The sequence below is a fragment of the Sabethes cyaneus genome, chromosome 3 (assembly GCF_943734655.1).
Source record: "Sabethes cyaneus chromosome 3, idSabCyanKW18_F2, whole genome shotgun sequence".
Taxonomy (NCBI): Eukaryota; Metazoa; Arthropoda; class Insecta; order Diptera; family Culicidae; genus Sabethes; species Sabethes cyaneus.
Genome location: NC_071355.1, coordinates 24,278,832 through 24,297,570, shown reverse-complemented (window position 1 = coordinate 24,297,570; position 18,739 = coordinate 24,278,832). Strand labels below are relative to the sequence as shown.

Sequence of the window (18,739 nt, the reverse complement as noted above, 5' to 3'; positions counted from 1 at the left end):
CTCCTCTACCACTTCTAGTTCGTCGCCGTCAACGGTTACCGTCCGTGGGAGGCGCGCGTTTGTTTCCTTTGAGCCTCTTCCTTTCATGTATTTGGTCTTCGACGCATTTATTTTTCGCCCAATTCTCTAAGACTCCGCTTTAAGTCTGGCGTAGATTGCCTCCGCCGTCGCAAAGTTCCTGCTTATGATATCGAAGTCATCTGCAAAGCCTAGAAGTTGGCTACCCTTGGTAAAAATCGTGCCTCTCGTTTCGATGCCCGCTCGTCGGATCACCCCCTCAAAAGCGATGTTAAACAGCATGCAGGATAAACCGTCACCTTGTCTCAACCCTCGCCGGGTCTCGCAGGGACTCGAGAGTGTCCCAGAGATGCGTACGAAACACATCACTCGATCCAATGTAGCTCTGATCAGTCGCATCAGTTTGTCCGGAAAACCGTGTTCGTGTTTCACTTCCACTAATTTGATTTCGTTCCAGAAATTTGTCTTTTATTTTCTTTTCTCTTTGATTGATGGTTTCGGCTTATTATGATATTTTTAATCACTCTTGTAGTCGAATGAAAGACAAGCCCAAAATTTTTCACATTTATAGTGCCTCGCAGCTATTTTACGAGGCCTGGACAAATTCATCTTATATACATAAATGGATTTCTGTCTGTCTGTCTGTCTGTCTGTCTGTCTGTCTGTCTGTCTGTCTGTCTGTCTGTCTGTCTGTCTGTCTGTCTGTCTGTCTGTCTGTCTGTCTGTCTGTCTGTCTGTCTGTCTGTCTGTCTGTCTGTCTGTCTGTCTGTCTGTCTGTCTGTCTGTCTGTCTGTCTGTCTGTCTGTCTGTCTGTCTGTCTGTCTGTCTGTCTGTCTGTCTGTCTGTCTGTCTGTCTGTCTGTCTGTCTGTCTGTCTGTCTGTCTGTCTGTCTGTCTGTCTGTCTGTCTGTCTGTCTGTCTGTCTGTCTGTCTGTCTGTCTGTCTGTCTGTCTGTCTGTCTGTCTGTCTGTCTGTCTGTCTGTCTGTCTGTCTGTCTGTCTGTCTGTCTGTCTGTCTGTCTGTCTGTCTGTCTGTCTGTCTGTCTGTCTGTCTGTCTGTCTGTCTGTCTGTCTGTCTGTCTGTCTGTCTGTCTGTCTGTCTGTCTGTCTGTCTGTCTGTCTGTCTGTCTGTCTGTCTGTCTGTCTGTCTGTCTGTCTGTCTGTCTGTCTGTCTGTCTGTCTGTCTGTCTGTCTGTCTGTCTGTCTGTCTGTCTGTCTGTCTGTCTGTCTGTCTGTCTGTCTGTCTGTCTGTCTGTCTGTCTGTCTGTCTGTCTGTCTGTCTGTCTGTCTGTCTGTCTGTCTGTCTGTCTGTCTGTCTGTCTGTCTGTCTGTCTGTCTGTCTGTCTGTCTGTCTGTCTGTCTGTCTGTCTGTCTGTCTGTCTGTCTGTCTGTCTGTCTGTCTGTCTGTCTGTCTGTCTGTCTGTCTGTCTGTCTGTCTGTCTGTCTGTCTGTCTGTCTGTCTGTCTGTCTGTCTGTCTGTCTGTCTGTCTGTCTGTCTGTCTGTCTGTCTGTCTGTCTGTCTGTCTGTCTGTCTGTCTGTCTGTCTGTCTGTCTGTCTGTCTGTCTGTCTGTCTGTCTGTCTGTCTGTCTGTCTGTCTGTCTGTCTGTCTGTCTGTCTGTCTGTCTGTCTGTCTGTCTGTCTGTCTGTCTGTCTGTCTGTCTGTCTGTCTGTCTGTCTGTCTGTCTGTCTGTCTGTCTGTCTGTCTGTCTGTCTGTCTGTCTGTCTGTCTGTCTGTCTGTCTGTCTGTCTGTCTGTCTGTCTGTCTGTCTGTCTGTCTGTCTGTCTGTCTGTCTGTCTGTCTGTCTGTCTGTCTGTCTGTCTGTCTGTCTGTCTGTCTGTCTGTCTGTCTGTCTGTCTGTCTGTCTGTCTGTCTGTCTGTCTGTCTGTCTGTCTGTCTGTCTGTCTGTCTGTCTGTCTGTCTGTCTGTCTGTCTGTCTGTCTGTCTGTCTGTCTGTCTGTCTGTCTGTCTGTCTGTCTGTCTGTCTGTCTGTCTGTCTGTCTGTCTGTCTGTCTGTCTGTCTGTCTGTCTGTCTGTCTGTCTGTCTGTCTGTCTGTCTGTCTGTCTGTCTGTCTGTCTGTCTGTCTGTCTGTCTGTCTGTCTGTCTGTCTGTCTGTCTGTCTGTCTGTCTGTCTGTCTGTCTGTCTGTCTGTCTGTCTGTCTGTCTGTCTGTCTGTCTGTCTGTCTGTCTGTCTGTCTGTCTGTCTGTCTGTCTGTCTGTCTGTCTGTCTGTCTGTCTGTCTGTCTGTCTGTCTGTCTGTCTGTCTGTCTGTCTGTCTGTCTGTCTGTCTGTCTGTCTGTCTGTCTGTCTGTCTGTCTGTCTGTCTGTCTGTCTGTCTGTCTGTCTGTCTGTCTGTCTGTCTGTCTGTCTGTCTGTCTGTCTGTCTGTCTGTCTGTCTGTCTGTCTGTCTGTCTGTCTGTCTGTCTGTCTGTCTGTCTGTCTGTCTGTCTGTCTGTCTGTCTGTCTGTCTGTCTGTCTGTCTGTCTGTCTGTCTGTCTGTCTGTCTGTCTGTCTGTCTGTCTGTCTGTCTGTCTGTCTGTCTGTCTGTCTGTCTGTCTGTCTGTCTGTCTGTCTGTCTGTCTGTCTGTCTGTCTGTCTGTCTGTCTGTCTGTCTGTCTGTCTGTCTGTCTGTCTGTCTGTCTGTCTGTCTGTCTGTCTGTCTGTCTGTCTGTCTGTCTGTCTGTCTGTCTGTCTGTCTGTCTGTCTGTCTGTCTGTCTGTCTGTCTGTCTGTCTGTCTGTCTGTCTGTCTGTCTGTCTGTCTGTCTGTCTGTCTGTCTGTCTGTCTGTCTGTCTGTCTGTCTGTCTGTCTGTCTGTCTGTCTGTCTGTCTGTCTGTCTGTCTGTCTGTCTGTCTGTCTGTCTGTCTGTCTGTCTGTCTGTCTGTCTGTCGGGATGTTCCTTATAGAATCGATAACTACTGAACCAATTGGCGTGAAAATTTGCATGTAGAGGTTTTTGGGGTCAGGGAAGGTTCTTATGATGGTTAGAGACCCCTCCTCTCACTAATGGGGGGGGAGGGCTCCCATACAAATAAAACACAAATTTCTGCATAACTCGAGAACTAATCAAGCAAGGGGAACAAAAATTTGGCATGTGGGCGTTTTTTGTGACAAGAATTTTTTCTATGGTAAATTGAGAGCCCTCCCCTCTTTAGAAGGGAAATTATGACTCCTCTCCCCTTTAAGAGGGGGGGCTTCCATTCAAATGAAATACAAATTTCTTCATAACTCCAGAACTAATCAAGCAAATGGAACCAAATTTAGCATGTGGGTGTTTTTGTAGGCGGATTTTTTTTCTATGGTGAATTGATACCCTTCCGTCTTTAGGAGGGGAATTATGACCCCTCTCCCCTTTAAGAGGGGGAGCTTCCATACAAATGAAATACAAATATCGTCATAACTCGAGAACTAATCAAGCAAATGGAACCAAATTTGGCATGTACAGGTTTTTGGAGGCAGAAATTTTTTATGATGGTTTGAGACCCCTCAATCCTATGGTAGGGGGATAAGGACTCTCATACAAATAAAACCGAATTTTTTGCGTAACTCAAAAACTAATCGAACTCGAGAAATTTTAGACTTTCATAAAACATAACAATACTACCAGAAACTATCAATAGTAACATTTTAGATAATTCAGCGCGAGACGCCCACAGGCCGCGAGTGTTGCCGTCGGAAGCAGCGGCTACTGCGGGGTGCAGCCCCCCGTAGAGATCACCTCTATCTAGGTTTATTTATTTTCCTAGATCTACTGACCTCTATTACTTTCCTTCAGTTGGGTCATCCCTGCGAAATGGTACTTTCTACGAAAAGATTTTCCGTGAAATGGTACATCCCGCGTAAGAGTTTTTGCGAAATGGTACTCTGCGAAACTCTATATTCCGCGTTATGGTCAACCGAGAATTGATGTTTCGCAAAATGGTATTCGGCGAAATGGTTTGTAATGATGGCGAATATTTAAATGCTATCCGCTTTATTTTATCAGGCTAAGCAATGGGGGGAGCTGTTTTCTACTTTACTTTGAGGAAAATTTGTATATTAAAACACCCATGAACTCCTCAGAAACTTGCAAAACTCGAGATTGTGACAGAGGTCATCCGAGATTCACGATTTATGAACAACACAGTTTAATTTGTGGCAATACGAAGTTTGTCGGGTCAGCTAGTTAGATATAAAACAATCTTTTTGACGTGACATTTCTGAAGGTATTCGCCTCTCGTAACTGCAAAAAAATTAAATTCGTTTTTTCCGACATTCTAGAGTAGGGTCCCCCCTTAGCGATTTTTGACACTTGTACGGGTGGACCTTCGAACTCCTTTTTAAAGATGCGTCGGAAGCGGTGATCGAATATTTTATTACTTTTTATAACGGTAGTTTTTTACAATCAACGGAGGGGACGGTAGAAGGAAGTAATGAAACAAAGATGTTAATACGATCCAAAAAGAATGGGACCAGGAGCGGAGGAAAAATGAGATAAGGGAGGATCATTGAAGCAGCTCCGTCCATAAAGCAACGAGGGGACCGTTAATTGTAAAAAACTACCATTTTAAAAAATTAATTATATTCCTGATAATGAGGTCAAGAGAAAAACACGAGGTTGGATATTTTAAGTTTTTTAACCATTTGATTGGCACTTCGTCATGAATGTCACATATAAGTCGCTTCTTCACTTTTCGAACCGTCTCAGGTTGCAGTCTTTCACTGAACTTCTCTTTTCACAAAAATTAACAACATTCTAGTATTCAAACTGTTTTAGCTGAGCTTATGAATCACACAAACTATTTTCGCTGTAAAATTACTGACCAATCATTTATTAAAAGTCGGCCTTATCTAATACATTTTGTTTGTACTTGGCACGAAAGAGTCATTAGATTTGACTCTAAATCAAGGGATCATCGGCCACCTAGAATGGGTTGAACGTAAAACCAATGTCCAGCGCATAAGCCGCAGCATCATGCGTTAAATTTTCATCATTGATGCTAGCCCACTGCATTCAAAAGTTCAAAGCTGAGTTCTACATGTTTTCCGATTTATCAACAACACGCATACTGTAAATAGGTAGGTACCAGCAAGGCCGCGAACACTATTCATATGAACGGTGATTTTTTTTTGTTTCGCTGTTGTTGCCGTATCCGTACGTTAGTTAACATGTCGCTTCTGACGGCGGAAAATAAGCCGCCTAGACTTACACCGAGTCTAATGGAAGGCACCTACATCGATAGACCGCTGGGAAAACGCACTGAAATAATAATGAAAATTCATCGTGCGCTTGTATAATAATAGTCGGATGAGGCAGCGCAGCGGTAGCAGTGGTTTTCAACAAATAAACGCAAAATCCGGGAGCTTCAGGAGAGAACGTTGGTTGTGTTCCGTTCGGCGCTCTGTGCCGTGCGTGCACAGCGGAGAATGAGTTCCCGCCGCCGCCGCGCTATCATCAGCTGGTATCGCAATCGATGTTGGAAGCAGAAATTATGCGCAGCTGCGAGAACGTTGTTTTGGAAAACATACGAATAGCAAAAGCAAAACAGGAATGGTGAAAGTGTGCAACATACGGGAGTAAAGCGAACGTGAAAATGAGTGGAAATGTGGTTGGCGGAAAATATGCTGCATAATTTGATTTAATTTTAAAGTATTCCATTTGATGATCTTTTTAACATTTGATTTGCCAAAAGGTTTTTAATAGGTATACATTGCATAGCACTGTTCCTCCGGAGGAGGGTTTAGCTATCAAGCTGCCAACACTGCACAGTTACTATGACGAAAACATCGCTTAGCAGGGGGAGGTTGGTATATAGTTACTATATATATAGTTCGGCGGATAGAAAACCAGGCGAATTGGCATCCCTGATTTATGAAATTAAATTTGAAATTATGATGAAATGGGCAAGTTTTTACGAAAAATAATCACTGGCGGGTGTTGAAAATGGCTAGTTCTATGAAAATAAAGTGTGTTTTTTTAACATTACTCCTGCATTTTTGATTTTGAAAAGCTTTTGGCTCCGCTTTTGACGTTTATTTGGCTCCCAATTTTCTATCCGCCGAACTATATATATAGTAACTATAGGTTGGTAGCACCACAAGCATAGATACATAGCACACATAAAGAACTCAAACAGGGAAACCTGCTAGTGTAGAACTCACTTATTTTCGAGTTCCGACACGGTGCGTTCTCTGCGTTCTCCTGTATAGTAGAGTCGTCTAGATCTAGACGGTCTGTCTGCGGCTCTAACTCTAACAGAACCGAGTAAAGCAGTATCGCATTCACATATCGCTGAGAGCACTTTGCGGTTCGCGTGTATCACACAGCCAGTCAGTCGGTTTGCAGCATTAGTCGTAACGAGACGTGACAGTTCTGTCGTCCTAACGGAGTTCGACGCGCCACCCACTTCCGGTCACCATCCGCAGTGACAGACCGCAGAGCGCCTCCCAATATCCTGCGAAAGGTGTTGTCAAAACAGGACAAAATTGGCAATAAAATTAGACTTTTTAATTAGATGACGGATATTCTATTGTGGAGGATTGGGTCAGTGCCTATAAGAATTATCGATTGATCAAGTATTTCGTACGAGTTTGTATCATTCCAAAAAAAGCACGGAAGAGCTGTTGGTGTAAAGTGAAATCGACCATCAAATTCGCTGACAGGAAAGGCCGAGCCTGTGTAAATTGGTCAAAGGTTAATATATATTCCCGTCTGCATGATATTTCAGTGAAGTGCGAGAAGAGCCCACTGCAGATAGGAGAGCTTACGTTCGGAAACACTGCACAGGCTCTTCTGTTTGGGTGTGTGCGGACAGGAGTGTTTTTCCTGACTGTAGCCAGTGAAAACCCACCAGCTGAGACTGTGTGCGTTCGGGTGCCAGCCCCGACAGGACCTTCTCTATCTGCCAACACCAAAGCCACCGAGTGTCTGTGTGTGTTTGTCTGTGTGCATTGAAATCCCCGTTTGTTTTGGCCCGCCGGAGTGCAAATTGTCTAGCCTGATCTAGTCTACGGATCGGAATCGAGCTACCTGCCAAGGCTGACCGTGTTTCCGGCATCGTGTGGACGTCTCCGCTTTGGGGCTAGCGAGGGAAATTGTGATATCCGATTCGGATTCTCCGTTCGGACGGACGTCTCTGAAAGGCGGTATTATCTAGGTGATTAATTCTATTAGTGAAAAGTTTCACAACTGCTGTGTTACTGTGGTGGTGGAAAATTTCTGTGGAGTTTTTTAAGGGAAGAAAATCAGTCGACGGTTTAACCGAGCTGACAGCGTTTAATTCTGCGGAAAAACTTGGAGGCCACACGATCCTACCAGCAGAGCCCGTTTTTCGTGACTGATTGAATGGCATAGTGCGGCACACGGGTTTCGCAGTAACTGTTTTGCGACCACAAGGAAAAGTTCTAATAAATCGACCTGTCAGTTCAGAGGTAAAGTAATTTATTTTGATTTCGTCTGTGTCGTTGGCCTGATGAATTAGGTCAACCTGAATTACTTTAAGTGGTAGCTTTAGATGAATCGATGTTGACGTGTTATCGGTCGTAGTTTGTTGATTGTGTTTTCGATTTTTTTAGAATTTTTTAATGCTATCGATTTCTAATACTGAGTTCAAAAGAGAGAAAAAATTCAATCTATTATAGTTTTTCAATGAGAATACTCAAACTGGGCCCAACCTTGACCTAGGTAAGAGGCAGAGAAATGATTTTAGAGGACAATCGGGAAAATATTATTATCATCAGTTGAATTTTCAAGCCAGTTTTGCCGCGCTTCGGATGAAAAGCCTGTGGACAACAATTGCAAAACTACAGCTCTCTTTCAATTACACTTTGAATCAATTTTGATTCGGTGCTACAATGTTGCAACCCCAACGTGTTGGTACTTAAGTGAACATTCATTTGGTTATCAACTGAGTAGCTGCCTTATAGCGCCGTGAATACAAAAGATACAGTAAAGCTTTATTCAGCAATATTGAAAAGAAATGAGCATACATAACTTTTCAAAACTCTGCTTGGCTGACGCGACGCGGTTGAATGAATCAAAATTGAATTAAAGTGATGGGCAATGTCTAGCAAAAACATAAAAAATATTCATTTTTTATTGGTTTTCATGGTTTGAGGATCAATCAGATCTTAATTTTTTGCAGAAAGAGTATTTTTTACTAAATATATTTCAGATTTTTTAGAGTTTTTCAGACTCTACAATCTGAAAAACTCTGAAAAATCTGAAATATATTTAGTAAAAAATACCCTTTCTGCAAAAAATTAAGATCTGATTGATCCTCAAACCATGAAAACCCACAGACAATTGATTTTATAAAAAAAAATTCACTCATATCTTACAAATTATTTTTTTGCCCCCCGATTTTTCAAACCAATTTCCAAGGGAGGGCGGGTGACAAAAACTTTGAAAATGATTTGCAATGGCCTTATATAAGAAAAAATCGATTTTCTTAAGCATATACCGGTTTTAAAAGTTTATATTTCAGGAACCATCCCTCGTAGACTTACGACCAGCGTAGAGCCGAGGCGGCTCTTGCCGTGTTAAGAATTCCTCTCCACTGTACTCGGTCCTGGGCTACTCGTCGCCAATAAAGTAGAGCTACTTGACATACGCAAGTCGGTTCTAACCTGGTCGAGATATCCAGCACATTGGGCCTCTCTATTCCTGATGCCAATGGATTTTTGAAGAGAACGCATATCACTGCACAATTGTCCGGCATTCTTACGACAAGACCGACCCAACTTTCGCCAGGTGTACGGTGGTAATCTTTCCAAGTAGTTCCTGCAACTGGTGGTCCAAATGTGTATGCCACTCTCCGCTAGTCGTTTGTACTCTGCTAAAAACAGTCCGCAACAACTTTCGTACAAATACGGCAAGTGCACGTATGTCTTCCGTAAGCAAAGTTACTGTCTCCAGATCGTAGAAGACTATCGGTCTGATTAGCATTTTGTACATTGACAGCTTTGTGCGCCGGCGTATGCTCCTCGAATGAACCGTATTGCGGAGGGAAAAGTAGAGCACGGCTTCCAGTTTGAATCTCCTTACCCGTAATAATAATAATAATAATAAACCATATCAAGGTAAACGTTATTTTCTCTGTGGTTTTCTACCATATAATTAGTTTTCGACGCATTGATTTGTAGCCCAATGCTCATAGCCTCCGTTTTCAGTCTTGCGTGGAATTCCTCCGCCGTCTAAAGGTTTCTAGTAATGATGTCGAGGTCGTCTGCGAAGGCTAGGACCTGTCTACTCTTGCTTAAGATCGTACCTTTCGTTTCAATTTCCGCCCGCCATATCACACCTTCAGTAGCGATGTTGAATAAATTATAGGACAGTCCATCTGCTTGCCGCAACCCTCTGCGCGATTCGCGATCGACTGTATCGTATGCTGCCTTGAAATCTACGAAATTATGATGTGTGAGCATGTTGTACTCGCGACATTTCTGAACGATTTGCCGGAGAGTAAACAGCATCGTAGAACAAATATTTTTTATGACGATAGTTGAAATACGTTTTTCAGACAATCCTGAAAAATTATGAGGAAAAATTTTTCACGGTAGTGAAAAACTACAAAAATATGGGAAAAACTGAATTCTACCTCCAGGAAAAGCTTTAAATTTTTTTCATTCACTGAGTTTTAATGTATTAATGATGTAAATTTGATGATTACCGGTTAGGTGCCGTCATGGGTTTGTCGGCCATAACTCGGGAGCAAAAAATAATGCAATTGTGTAATATCACTATTAAGAGATTAGTATTAGGGAAAAAGGAAAACACTAATGATTTTGCACGTGATAAAATATAGCTTTTCTAATTTTATGATTGCTGCGAAAAATAACTTTAAAAAAAAATTTTTTTTGTGACACATTGTCAAATGTATTTCAAAATAATTCCTATTCAAAAAAATCGGGAAAATAGGAGAACTTGAGATGTTCAAATACGTTCATAATTCCATTAGCTGTGCATGGGAACAAAATATCATGAATGGGACCCTTCGGCCCATTTTGAACGATAATGTTGAAAAATGCCTTTATATGCTATACATAATGGGTTCCAGAATCCTTCCTTGGGGCACACCTACTGGTGCACTTAAATGTCCGCGAATGGACATTATTCAGGAATTGGCTTGATTTGCTCTCTTTATTTCGTTTTTGCTGTTTTATCTTCAGCGCTTCATCCAAACAGGATTCGTATAAGTGGTGCATAGGGCAATTGTAGAGCTAATTATTATCTACAATATTGTCGAAGAAAGTATAATAGCTACCAATAAGCAAAAAGAGCATTCACTGTAGCTTTATGCACTATAAATAAAAAAGAAAGAACTGTACTTTCTTCACCAATATTGTAGATGCGGTCTCCCAGTTGGCCCCGATGTATGATGCTGGCCTAATACGCCAGTCGTCGTATGTTCGAATCTCGACTGAGAGAAACTGTTAAAGTTGATAGGATCATAGCAACTGGCCCTGTCATTGTCCTATACTCTAACTGCTGGCTGCAAAGTCTTTCGTATAACAACAGAAGTTCAAGTTTCGATAACGGAATGTAGCACCTAGGCTTTGCTTTACTTTTTTAATTAACTTTACAATTGCCCAATACGACACTTTTACGAATTCTGTTTGGTTGAGGCGCTATAGTCAATCCTGTTTAGGATACCCTAGGTTCGGGTACCTTGATTGAGTTGACGGATGACGGACCTTCCCTTATGAAAACCAAACTGTTTCTCGGGAAAGACACCATTCTCATCAGCGAAGAAAATAATTCGCTTCCAGATTGATTTTTCAAACAGCTTGGGGATATCCTTTCGATACCTCTTTCTTATAAACAGAAGAATCATTCCTCGATTTGAGTGCGGAGATGCCCCTGGCCAGCTTTTACATTTTTTACAAAAGGAAATAAGCCTCAATGCTTCCTACAAGGGAAATTAGCTCTCAATGCTGAATGTGCATGAATCTGTGGATCTAATTGTTTTTAGAACCATCGACAAGAGCTCGCCTTGGTGATTTTGTCTTCATCTTATGCCAACCTGTCTAATCCACCATCGTAGGTGACTATATTAGCAACGGAGGGCTCGTACAGCTTAGCTGAACCTCTAGATATAAAAAAACGGAGTGCTTTTGGTCTCTTTTTGATGGCATTTGGTCATGGACCGGAACAGTTTTAAATGGGGGGAAATCTTTCGAAGCAAAGCCTTCGGCTATAAACGTTTTTTTTCTGTATGGACATTATCACTGCGACCAGTATTTTGATCTATTGTGATAATAAACGTCTTTAAGACTTGACTCTTCTTTTTCGATAGAATCTGCCGCCGGTTATTAGAGTACACGACAATTACGATCTTACTAACTTTAGTAACACCTTTCGACCGAGGTTCGTCATACGACGACTGACTTGTTAGATCAGCTTCGTAACTCGAAGCTAACTGTGCGGTACGCCCCCTATTCCTAAGATCTTAAATACTCTTCTGGATTACCCTAGAGAGACGATTGGTTATGATCCTTTTTCGTCGGTCATCAGTAAGTTAGTATTACGCGCCTGTAGATATTGCTATAGCAGCTTCCCTGTCGCCCATATGATACCGACGACGGCGGTTGTTCACTGTAGAGATTCTAGCACCAAGGCGACATTCAGACGATGTTCTTGGCCTAGTTGGCACGGTGCAGCTTTCGCCAAGGTTTTGACTGTCCACCGTTTCAGGGGGGAAGTCAGCTTGACTGACCTTAGGTAGTGATCGGCTGACGGCTAATCGAACACCTCCGTGATTGGACTGGCTTCGAAATATTACACCAGGATGGTGTCGTTGTGATTTTTCTTTCGGGTGTCCAACACTTCGTGTCGAGCATTCACGTCACTTGCGATGATATATCGATAGCCACCAAGTCATGTTAGTCAAGGCAATACAGTCTCGAGTTCTAGTATATCCAGAAGACCGCTAAGATGTTGGTTGGGCCCAACGAACTGTTGGCTTCGACCCCATAATGCTATGAAATTTTCATCAGAATAATAAAATTCATAAAGGCAATTTAAAAAAAAATATTTTGTAAGTTTTCCAAGTGACAGGTGATAGAATTTCGACAATTTTTAAGTTTTCGACCGCTGTGGAATATTTCGTGAAAAACCTTTTCCACGTAATATTTTTCTGAATTGCTGAAAAAAATTGCTTTCATGAATATTGCCTTTAATCTGTATTGGTATTCTAGAAATAGAATTGTTTTGTATGCCAGAAGGGCATTGGGTTAAAAGGCCACTGCGACAGTCTCAGAAATAGAATTATTAACTATTAAAGCAAACAACATCCAAAAAAAGAAGTATCCGTTACAGGGAAATACGAGATCCTGAGTTTGTCAAATGAATAAAATTTCATAAAACAATATTTTATGAAATTATGAAATCTTGTCCATTTTTGTTGAACAAAAATGGTCTTAGGACACTTCCTTGGAGCACACCAGGAATGTTGAATATTTCCGAACATGCATTATTCAGGGTTAATAAATTTGGTGGACAAGACACAAACACGTATCACTCTTACAACATTTAAAGATAAAAACAATATTAACAAAAATTATTTTTACCTACGAGTCGACCGGTTTCAGGCATTCTATGCCTATCATCAGGACGATGCCGATGTCCAACTGATTACGCATTGTTTATCTGGTTGTATCCACGTCGAAGAGCGGGAGAAATTGTTAACTTGATCTCACTTTTTGGCCAATCCAAAGAGAGGGGAAATTATTGGTGGATCATCTCCATTCATAAGAGGTTTCTCTGCATTGGCGATATACATTGATTCCCATGCATTTAGCAGTGAAACCTTCTTAATGGTTTTGATTAATTTCGCACTCTCCCAATTTATTTTATGCCGTAATTCTTCACTGTGCGCTGCTACACTAGAGTCACATGATCGGCTGTGCTCCACGGCCTTCCTATGTTCCCTTAGTCTAATTTTAAATTTGCGACGTGTTTGTCCAATGTAGATAGCGGGGCAATCTTGGCATGGAATTTGATATATTCCAGATTGTTCCTCAAGCGGGATTTTGTCTTTGAGGTTGCACAACATTTCCCGTAGAGTGCAGCTGCTTTTGAAGGCTGTCGCAAATCCATGTTGGTGAAGAATGTTTTTGATCGAGTTTGTTATAATTGGATAAAACGGTAGGCTGATCCTAACTTTCTCATCGCTGTCTGGTTGAAGAGTTGTTGCATTCTGTCGGTGTCTTTTCCGTTCATGTTTCCGCAGGATTTTGTTCACAAAGTTGCTGTCATATCCATTCTGTCCGGCGATTTTGTGTATTTTCTCCCTTTCCGCATTAAACTCTTCTTCTTCTAACGGTATATTGAAAAGGCGGTGGGCCATCGAGTGGAATGCTGCTTGCTTTTGGGCTCCAAAATGGTTGGAGTCGGATGTTATGAAACGGTCTGTTGAAGTTGGTTTACGGTAGATGCCAAATTTCAAAGTTTTGTCTTCTTTCAGGGTTAACCTGAATTTTCCCTCAATCAGATCCGATGATCTGGACAATGTTGGCATCGTGATTGCATTGCCGGATGGTGTTTCTCTAAGATGGCATCATTCTCACCAGCTTATCGAAAAGAATTCGGCTTTGGATTGATTTTTCCAACTGCTTGAAGACGCCTGGGAGCAAGCTGACGGGACAATAATGCCAGGAAACAGAACGATTAGTCAGTACAGGGGTTTGCCTACGGTGTTAAATGAACTTTCGAAACCGGGGGTCTTTTAGATTAGGATCCGTCAGCTCGTCTTCGATGATTTATTTTTCCTTTTCGATCGACCAACCTCGGGCGACTCCCTCAGTGATAAAATCCACTCTGGTGTGAGCTGACGATGTTCTACCTCAAGTTGTGAGACAACATGAACTGCTAATCCTGCGTGAGTTTTCATTGCGGCTGATTAGAACATTACCCTCAGCTAAAACCCCAAACGGAACAAGAGCAAACATAGGTTTTGACGCTTTTTGAAGATTTTGGTCACCAAACCAGAATGGTTTTGTTGGGTTATGTTGAAAAAACCTGTTTTTAGATCTTGATTCTGCTCTTGGATCACCCTGCAGAGACCGTTAGCCAAGATGTTCCGCCTCTTATCAGTTCGTTCATATTGGCGTCGGTAGGCCTGCATGAGGTTCTTGGTGGTAGGATCAATTTGGAAAGAAGTACTCGCCTGATGTTGTTGTATGGGAAATGCTGCTTCATTGACGATGGTGATCGATTCTTAAAAGGCCTCTAGCGTCTTGTCTACTTTCCTGTGAGGTTGTTCAAGATTGTTATTCTCGTCGACGATACTCTGGATATCGACTCAGTTCGCACGATTGTAGTTTGACCGGAATCGACTGTCCCCCATTTCGGCCAGCTTTAGCAATATGCGAAATAATGATCGAATGTTAGCTCGAGCTCCTCTGACAGACCTCCGGATCTGCGGTGATGGCCACGTTTGTCAAAACGATATTCAGAATGAAATCGGAGCACTGATCTAGAGGCTCTGGGACGATGCTGGTCGTCGTCGTGGGTTCGAATTTCGGCTGGGCGGTGATAGAGTCAGTAGGTTCGTTAAAGCGTTTATCGATGACTTTTGGGTCGAAGCACGATTACAGGCAGCTGTTGACGTTGTGCAGTACGCAAGGAGGTACACGCTAATCTTCTGCTTGAGATGGGTTTCCGTAACATAACCATCAGACATCCGTGCTTCATGGACCATGTTTGTTGCAGATGTACGTGAAGGTTTTAACCTTATTGGGAGCAGAGCACTTAGGATAACCTTCAGTATTTTCGTTGACGGGAGGTCGCACATGCACGGTGTTCAAAATACCGTTATTAAAAAATAAAATAGGCAATTCAAACAACAAATGCCACTTCTTTTGTATAGACATCCTACACCTCTGAGCCAATTTAGTTACGCCCTTTTGAAGTTTGAAAGGACAGATTGCTCATATAAAGTAAATAAAAATCTTCAATGACACTTCCAAAATTAACGTAAATCACAGCTGGTATTGATTATTAAGCAACGTATGCCTATTGGCGACCATTTTAGGAGTTTTTCGTTGTAATTGGACTAGCCGGGAATGTTCCGGATTAAATTAACGTTGTGAGAAATTACCAGTATTGAACATGAACAAAAACTTATCATGCGGCACCTCAAATTACCCTAAAATTTAAAATCTAGATCAATGGAAAACAGATCAACTACCTAGCACCAACGTTGGTTACCTTTGGACATGTTCCTGGGACTTCCGGGAGCACCCAGACAAGTGGTCAGCTTCGTCCATGAACAAAAACTTATCGTGCGACACCTTAAATCACATTAGAATTCGATAACTAGATCAATGGAAGCTAAATCTGCTATTTAGGGTCAGATTTGGTCATATCTGGACATATTTGGAGGACTCCGGGAACCCTTAGGGAAGTCAATAATACAATACAATATTTGTTTGATAATAAAACCATGTCCGGAATTGGTCATTGTGGTTCTAGGTACTCAATTTGGCTTACATGGATCTATTTTAAAGTTTTAGTGTGATTTAAGGTGTCGTATGATGAGTTTTTGTTCATGTTCTACAGCACTACAGAACTACAGAAAGTTAAATGCTGCACTTTATAAGTCGTACGTTCTAAGGGTGCAGTTTGGTTTGCGTCGGAATCCAAAATCGTTTTGGAGTTTTGTGAATACGAAGAGGACAAATCAGTCAATCCCATCTAACATGGTTTACGATGGCAGAGAATCTACGAGTGAAGCCGAAACATGTGATTTCTGTGCGATACATTTTGCTTCAGTCTTTCAAGCTGAACAATCGTCCGATGCAGACGCCGAACTTGCCGCGTCTAATGTCTTACTGGATTCTGTAGACCTGGATACGTTTGAAATTTCGCCCGCCATGATTGTTGCTGCCTCAAAAAAGTTAAAAAGCTCGTACGTTCCTGGACCGGATGGAATCCCGGCTGTTGTTTTCTGTCGCTGTGCTAGTTCTTTTGCTGAGCCGTTAGCCGCCATATTTAACCGATCATTCGTTGGGGGAGAATTTCCTGCAAGCTGGAAGCTGTCATACATGTTTCCCGTGTATAAAAGTGGTGATCGTCGTGACGTCAGAAATTACCGTGGGATTACCAGCCTTTCCGCCGCCTCGAAACTGTTCGAGATTATCGTCAGCGACCGAATTCTACAAGCAACGAAATCTCATATCTCCTCTGACCAACATGCTTTCATTCCCGGCAGATCCATAACTACAAACTTGTTAGACTTCGTTACCACTTGTTCCCGGAAGTCCCCGGAACATGTCCAAATATAACCAACGTGATGCTAGGTACAGTCAAATTTTGTTAATTGCGCTAAACTTATCGTCGATTTTGAGAAAAACTTTCGTTAGACGGGCTGATCTGATTAAGCCAAAGGATGACATGAATAACACTTGAACTGTTAGTGAAAACAGCTCAGATTAATTAATTAAGGTTTTTGTCGAAATCGGCGATAAGCTTGTGCAATTAACGAAATTTGACTGTAACAGATCTGATTAGTCGATTAGTCTAGTTTTTAAATTCTGGCGTAATTTGAGGTGTCGCATGATAAGTATTAGTGCCTGTGCTTGCCATTTACCACACCGATAATTTAATCCGGAATATTCCCGGTTAGTCCTAATACAGCGTAAAACTCTTACTACTCTGGCATGTAGTGCTACACTTGGGCAACAACGAGAGGGTTTTTCATGTTCACGCTGCACGGCTGGAAGCGCGGTCGCAGGTTTGTCTGAGATAACCCGTCTTAGTTTTTCTGTCTTAGTGCCGGTATTGCTGCATCCAGAGGGACAAGGGACTCCACACGCAGACCCTGATGGCGGAAGATTGGATCGGTTATGGCCAGTTTAACGTCATTAAGAACTATCATACTTCAAAATAGCAGAATGAAACGGAACATTCTTTTAATTTCATTCACAAACAAAATTATTTCATATCAAGAAACAAAAATAGTAAATTCTGAGCACACACATGCCTACCACAACTCTTCAAACAAGCAGTGATAAATTAAACATTCCACGCTATCATTTTTTTCCGCTGTTCAACTTTTGAACCGCTACTATATGGTTTCGTTATCATTTTTTCCGTAGTCTCGGGTTTGCAGATTGAGGAGAGAAAAAAAAACATAAAAACGCTGTTCGCATGTAATATTTTTATTCTAGACGTATGATTGAGACATGCCTGCTAGACCAACAACCGGCAAGATGAGGAAGGAAATAGGTCACAACAGGAATTTCCATTATGTTGGCACGCACCAGCGTGCCAGTGAGTGTGAGCGCTGGATCGCTTGAGAAAACTTAAACAATTGAGTTATTTAGAGCTAGAGCCGTCTCTTAGGGATGGTCAAGTTTTGTTCCACGATCAACAAAAAGTGGAAAAATCTAATCTTGTTGTTAATTATTGATGGGGTACCAATGCTTACACGCAGCTTGAAGACGATAATATTCCAGGTTGAGAATTCCGAAATCTAATCGGTAGACTTGTAGTAACTAGCACAGCCCCCATTAGTTAATAGCGTGAGTTGTGCTACTTAAATCCTTTGTAACCCCCCCCCCCCCCCTTCCCTTCAACTACGCGTATGTACCCTGTATTCACCGTATCGCATTATCACGGTATTCATGTTTCAACTCTCTGGATGGACAATAACCGAAGCGGTAACGGATTTGATGTTGATGTGCTGCTTATTGTTCCTCTGCCGGTACGCCCCAACCTCCCGGCCGCGCCCGCTTCGTAGTAGTCCTGTAGGAATATTACGCAGCCGCGGTGGGGTCGTGGAAGCGGAAAGCTACAAGAAAGAAAATCTGACAGGTTAGCGCTCATGTTTAACGATGATTAAAATTTTATCGCTGCTGTCGTCTTCTGGTGCAGCTTCACAAACGTATTACCGCCCAGGGGGTAGGAAGCAGCATATCCGTTGTAAAAGAAATCGTACAAGTTACATCTCAGTTTTTTTTCTTTTGCTTGCTATCGCTACATTCATGACTCAGCTCCTGTGAGGTTAAATAATTGTAACATTTTCGAAAACGGCACACACACGACGGGTGCAGCGCACCACACCGCACACCTTTCCTGGGAGAACGCCGCGGCCGCCGCCGTTTTTCCGCGTGGCGTGTTGCATAATAAATTAGGCTAATGTATCACACGTTATGACTTGCCAGGCAATCAGGTAGGTAGGTTGGATGGATCATGCAATGTGAAATAGGGCAATTTTCCTCTTCCTTTGAAAGACGTCGTGAAAATTAAACTGAAATGCGCTTACGGAAGCTTTTTGTTCGTTATTAAATAGATCCACACGTGAAGGATTGGAGTAGAGCAAACGTACAGGGACTGCCTGTCACAAAAACTTTTGATGAGTTTCTTATACTGTTACCAAATTCGTACTATTCAACGTAGAAAGTTATCACTTGAACGTTGAAAAAATGTGGGCTCAACATTGTTGACGGAGGCATCAATTGGATGAACCTAATTATAAACTATTTCTGAGCGTCTTAGTGAAATTCACGGTTGAAAGAGAACAGTTTTGAGCAGTTCCTTTTAATTCGACTACCGTGCTGCATCACTATCCGGACACTTAAGCAGGTCATATTTTTAATATGCTTCGTAAAAAGTAATTTCGCAACGTAACGATAAATGCTTTGTATTATAATCAAATATAAAGCTTAAACTTACAGTAACACTTACATTTTTTAATAAAAACTCAATAAAATACATTAAAATAAAAGAAACAAAAAGCTA

At 42.2% G+C, this 18,739-nt stretch overlaps 2 protein-coding genes across 3 annotated transcripts in view; one reads left to right on the top strand and one right to left on the bottom strand.

The window, feature by feature from the left end:
- LOC128739389 (serine proteinase stubble-like) overlaps positions 1 to 18,739 on the bottom strand; it is a 116,231-nt gene that overhangs the window by 7,930 nt on the left and 89,562 nt on the right. The gene's annotated exons all lie outside the window — the stretch shown is intronic.
- The window catches only part of LOC128744687 (galactosylgalactosylxylosylprotein 3-beta-glucuronosyltransferase P), a 138,811-nt gene continuing 126,426 nt past the window's right edge, over positions 6,355 to 18,739 (top strand). For both annotated transcript variants that reach the window (XM_053841854.1, XM_053841855.1), the window contains exon 1: positions 6,355 to 7,425. The gene's annotated coding sequence lies outside the window, so the exon portion shown is untranslated. The remainder of the gene's footprint in view (positions 7,426 to 18,739) is intronic.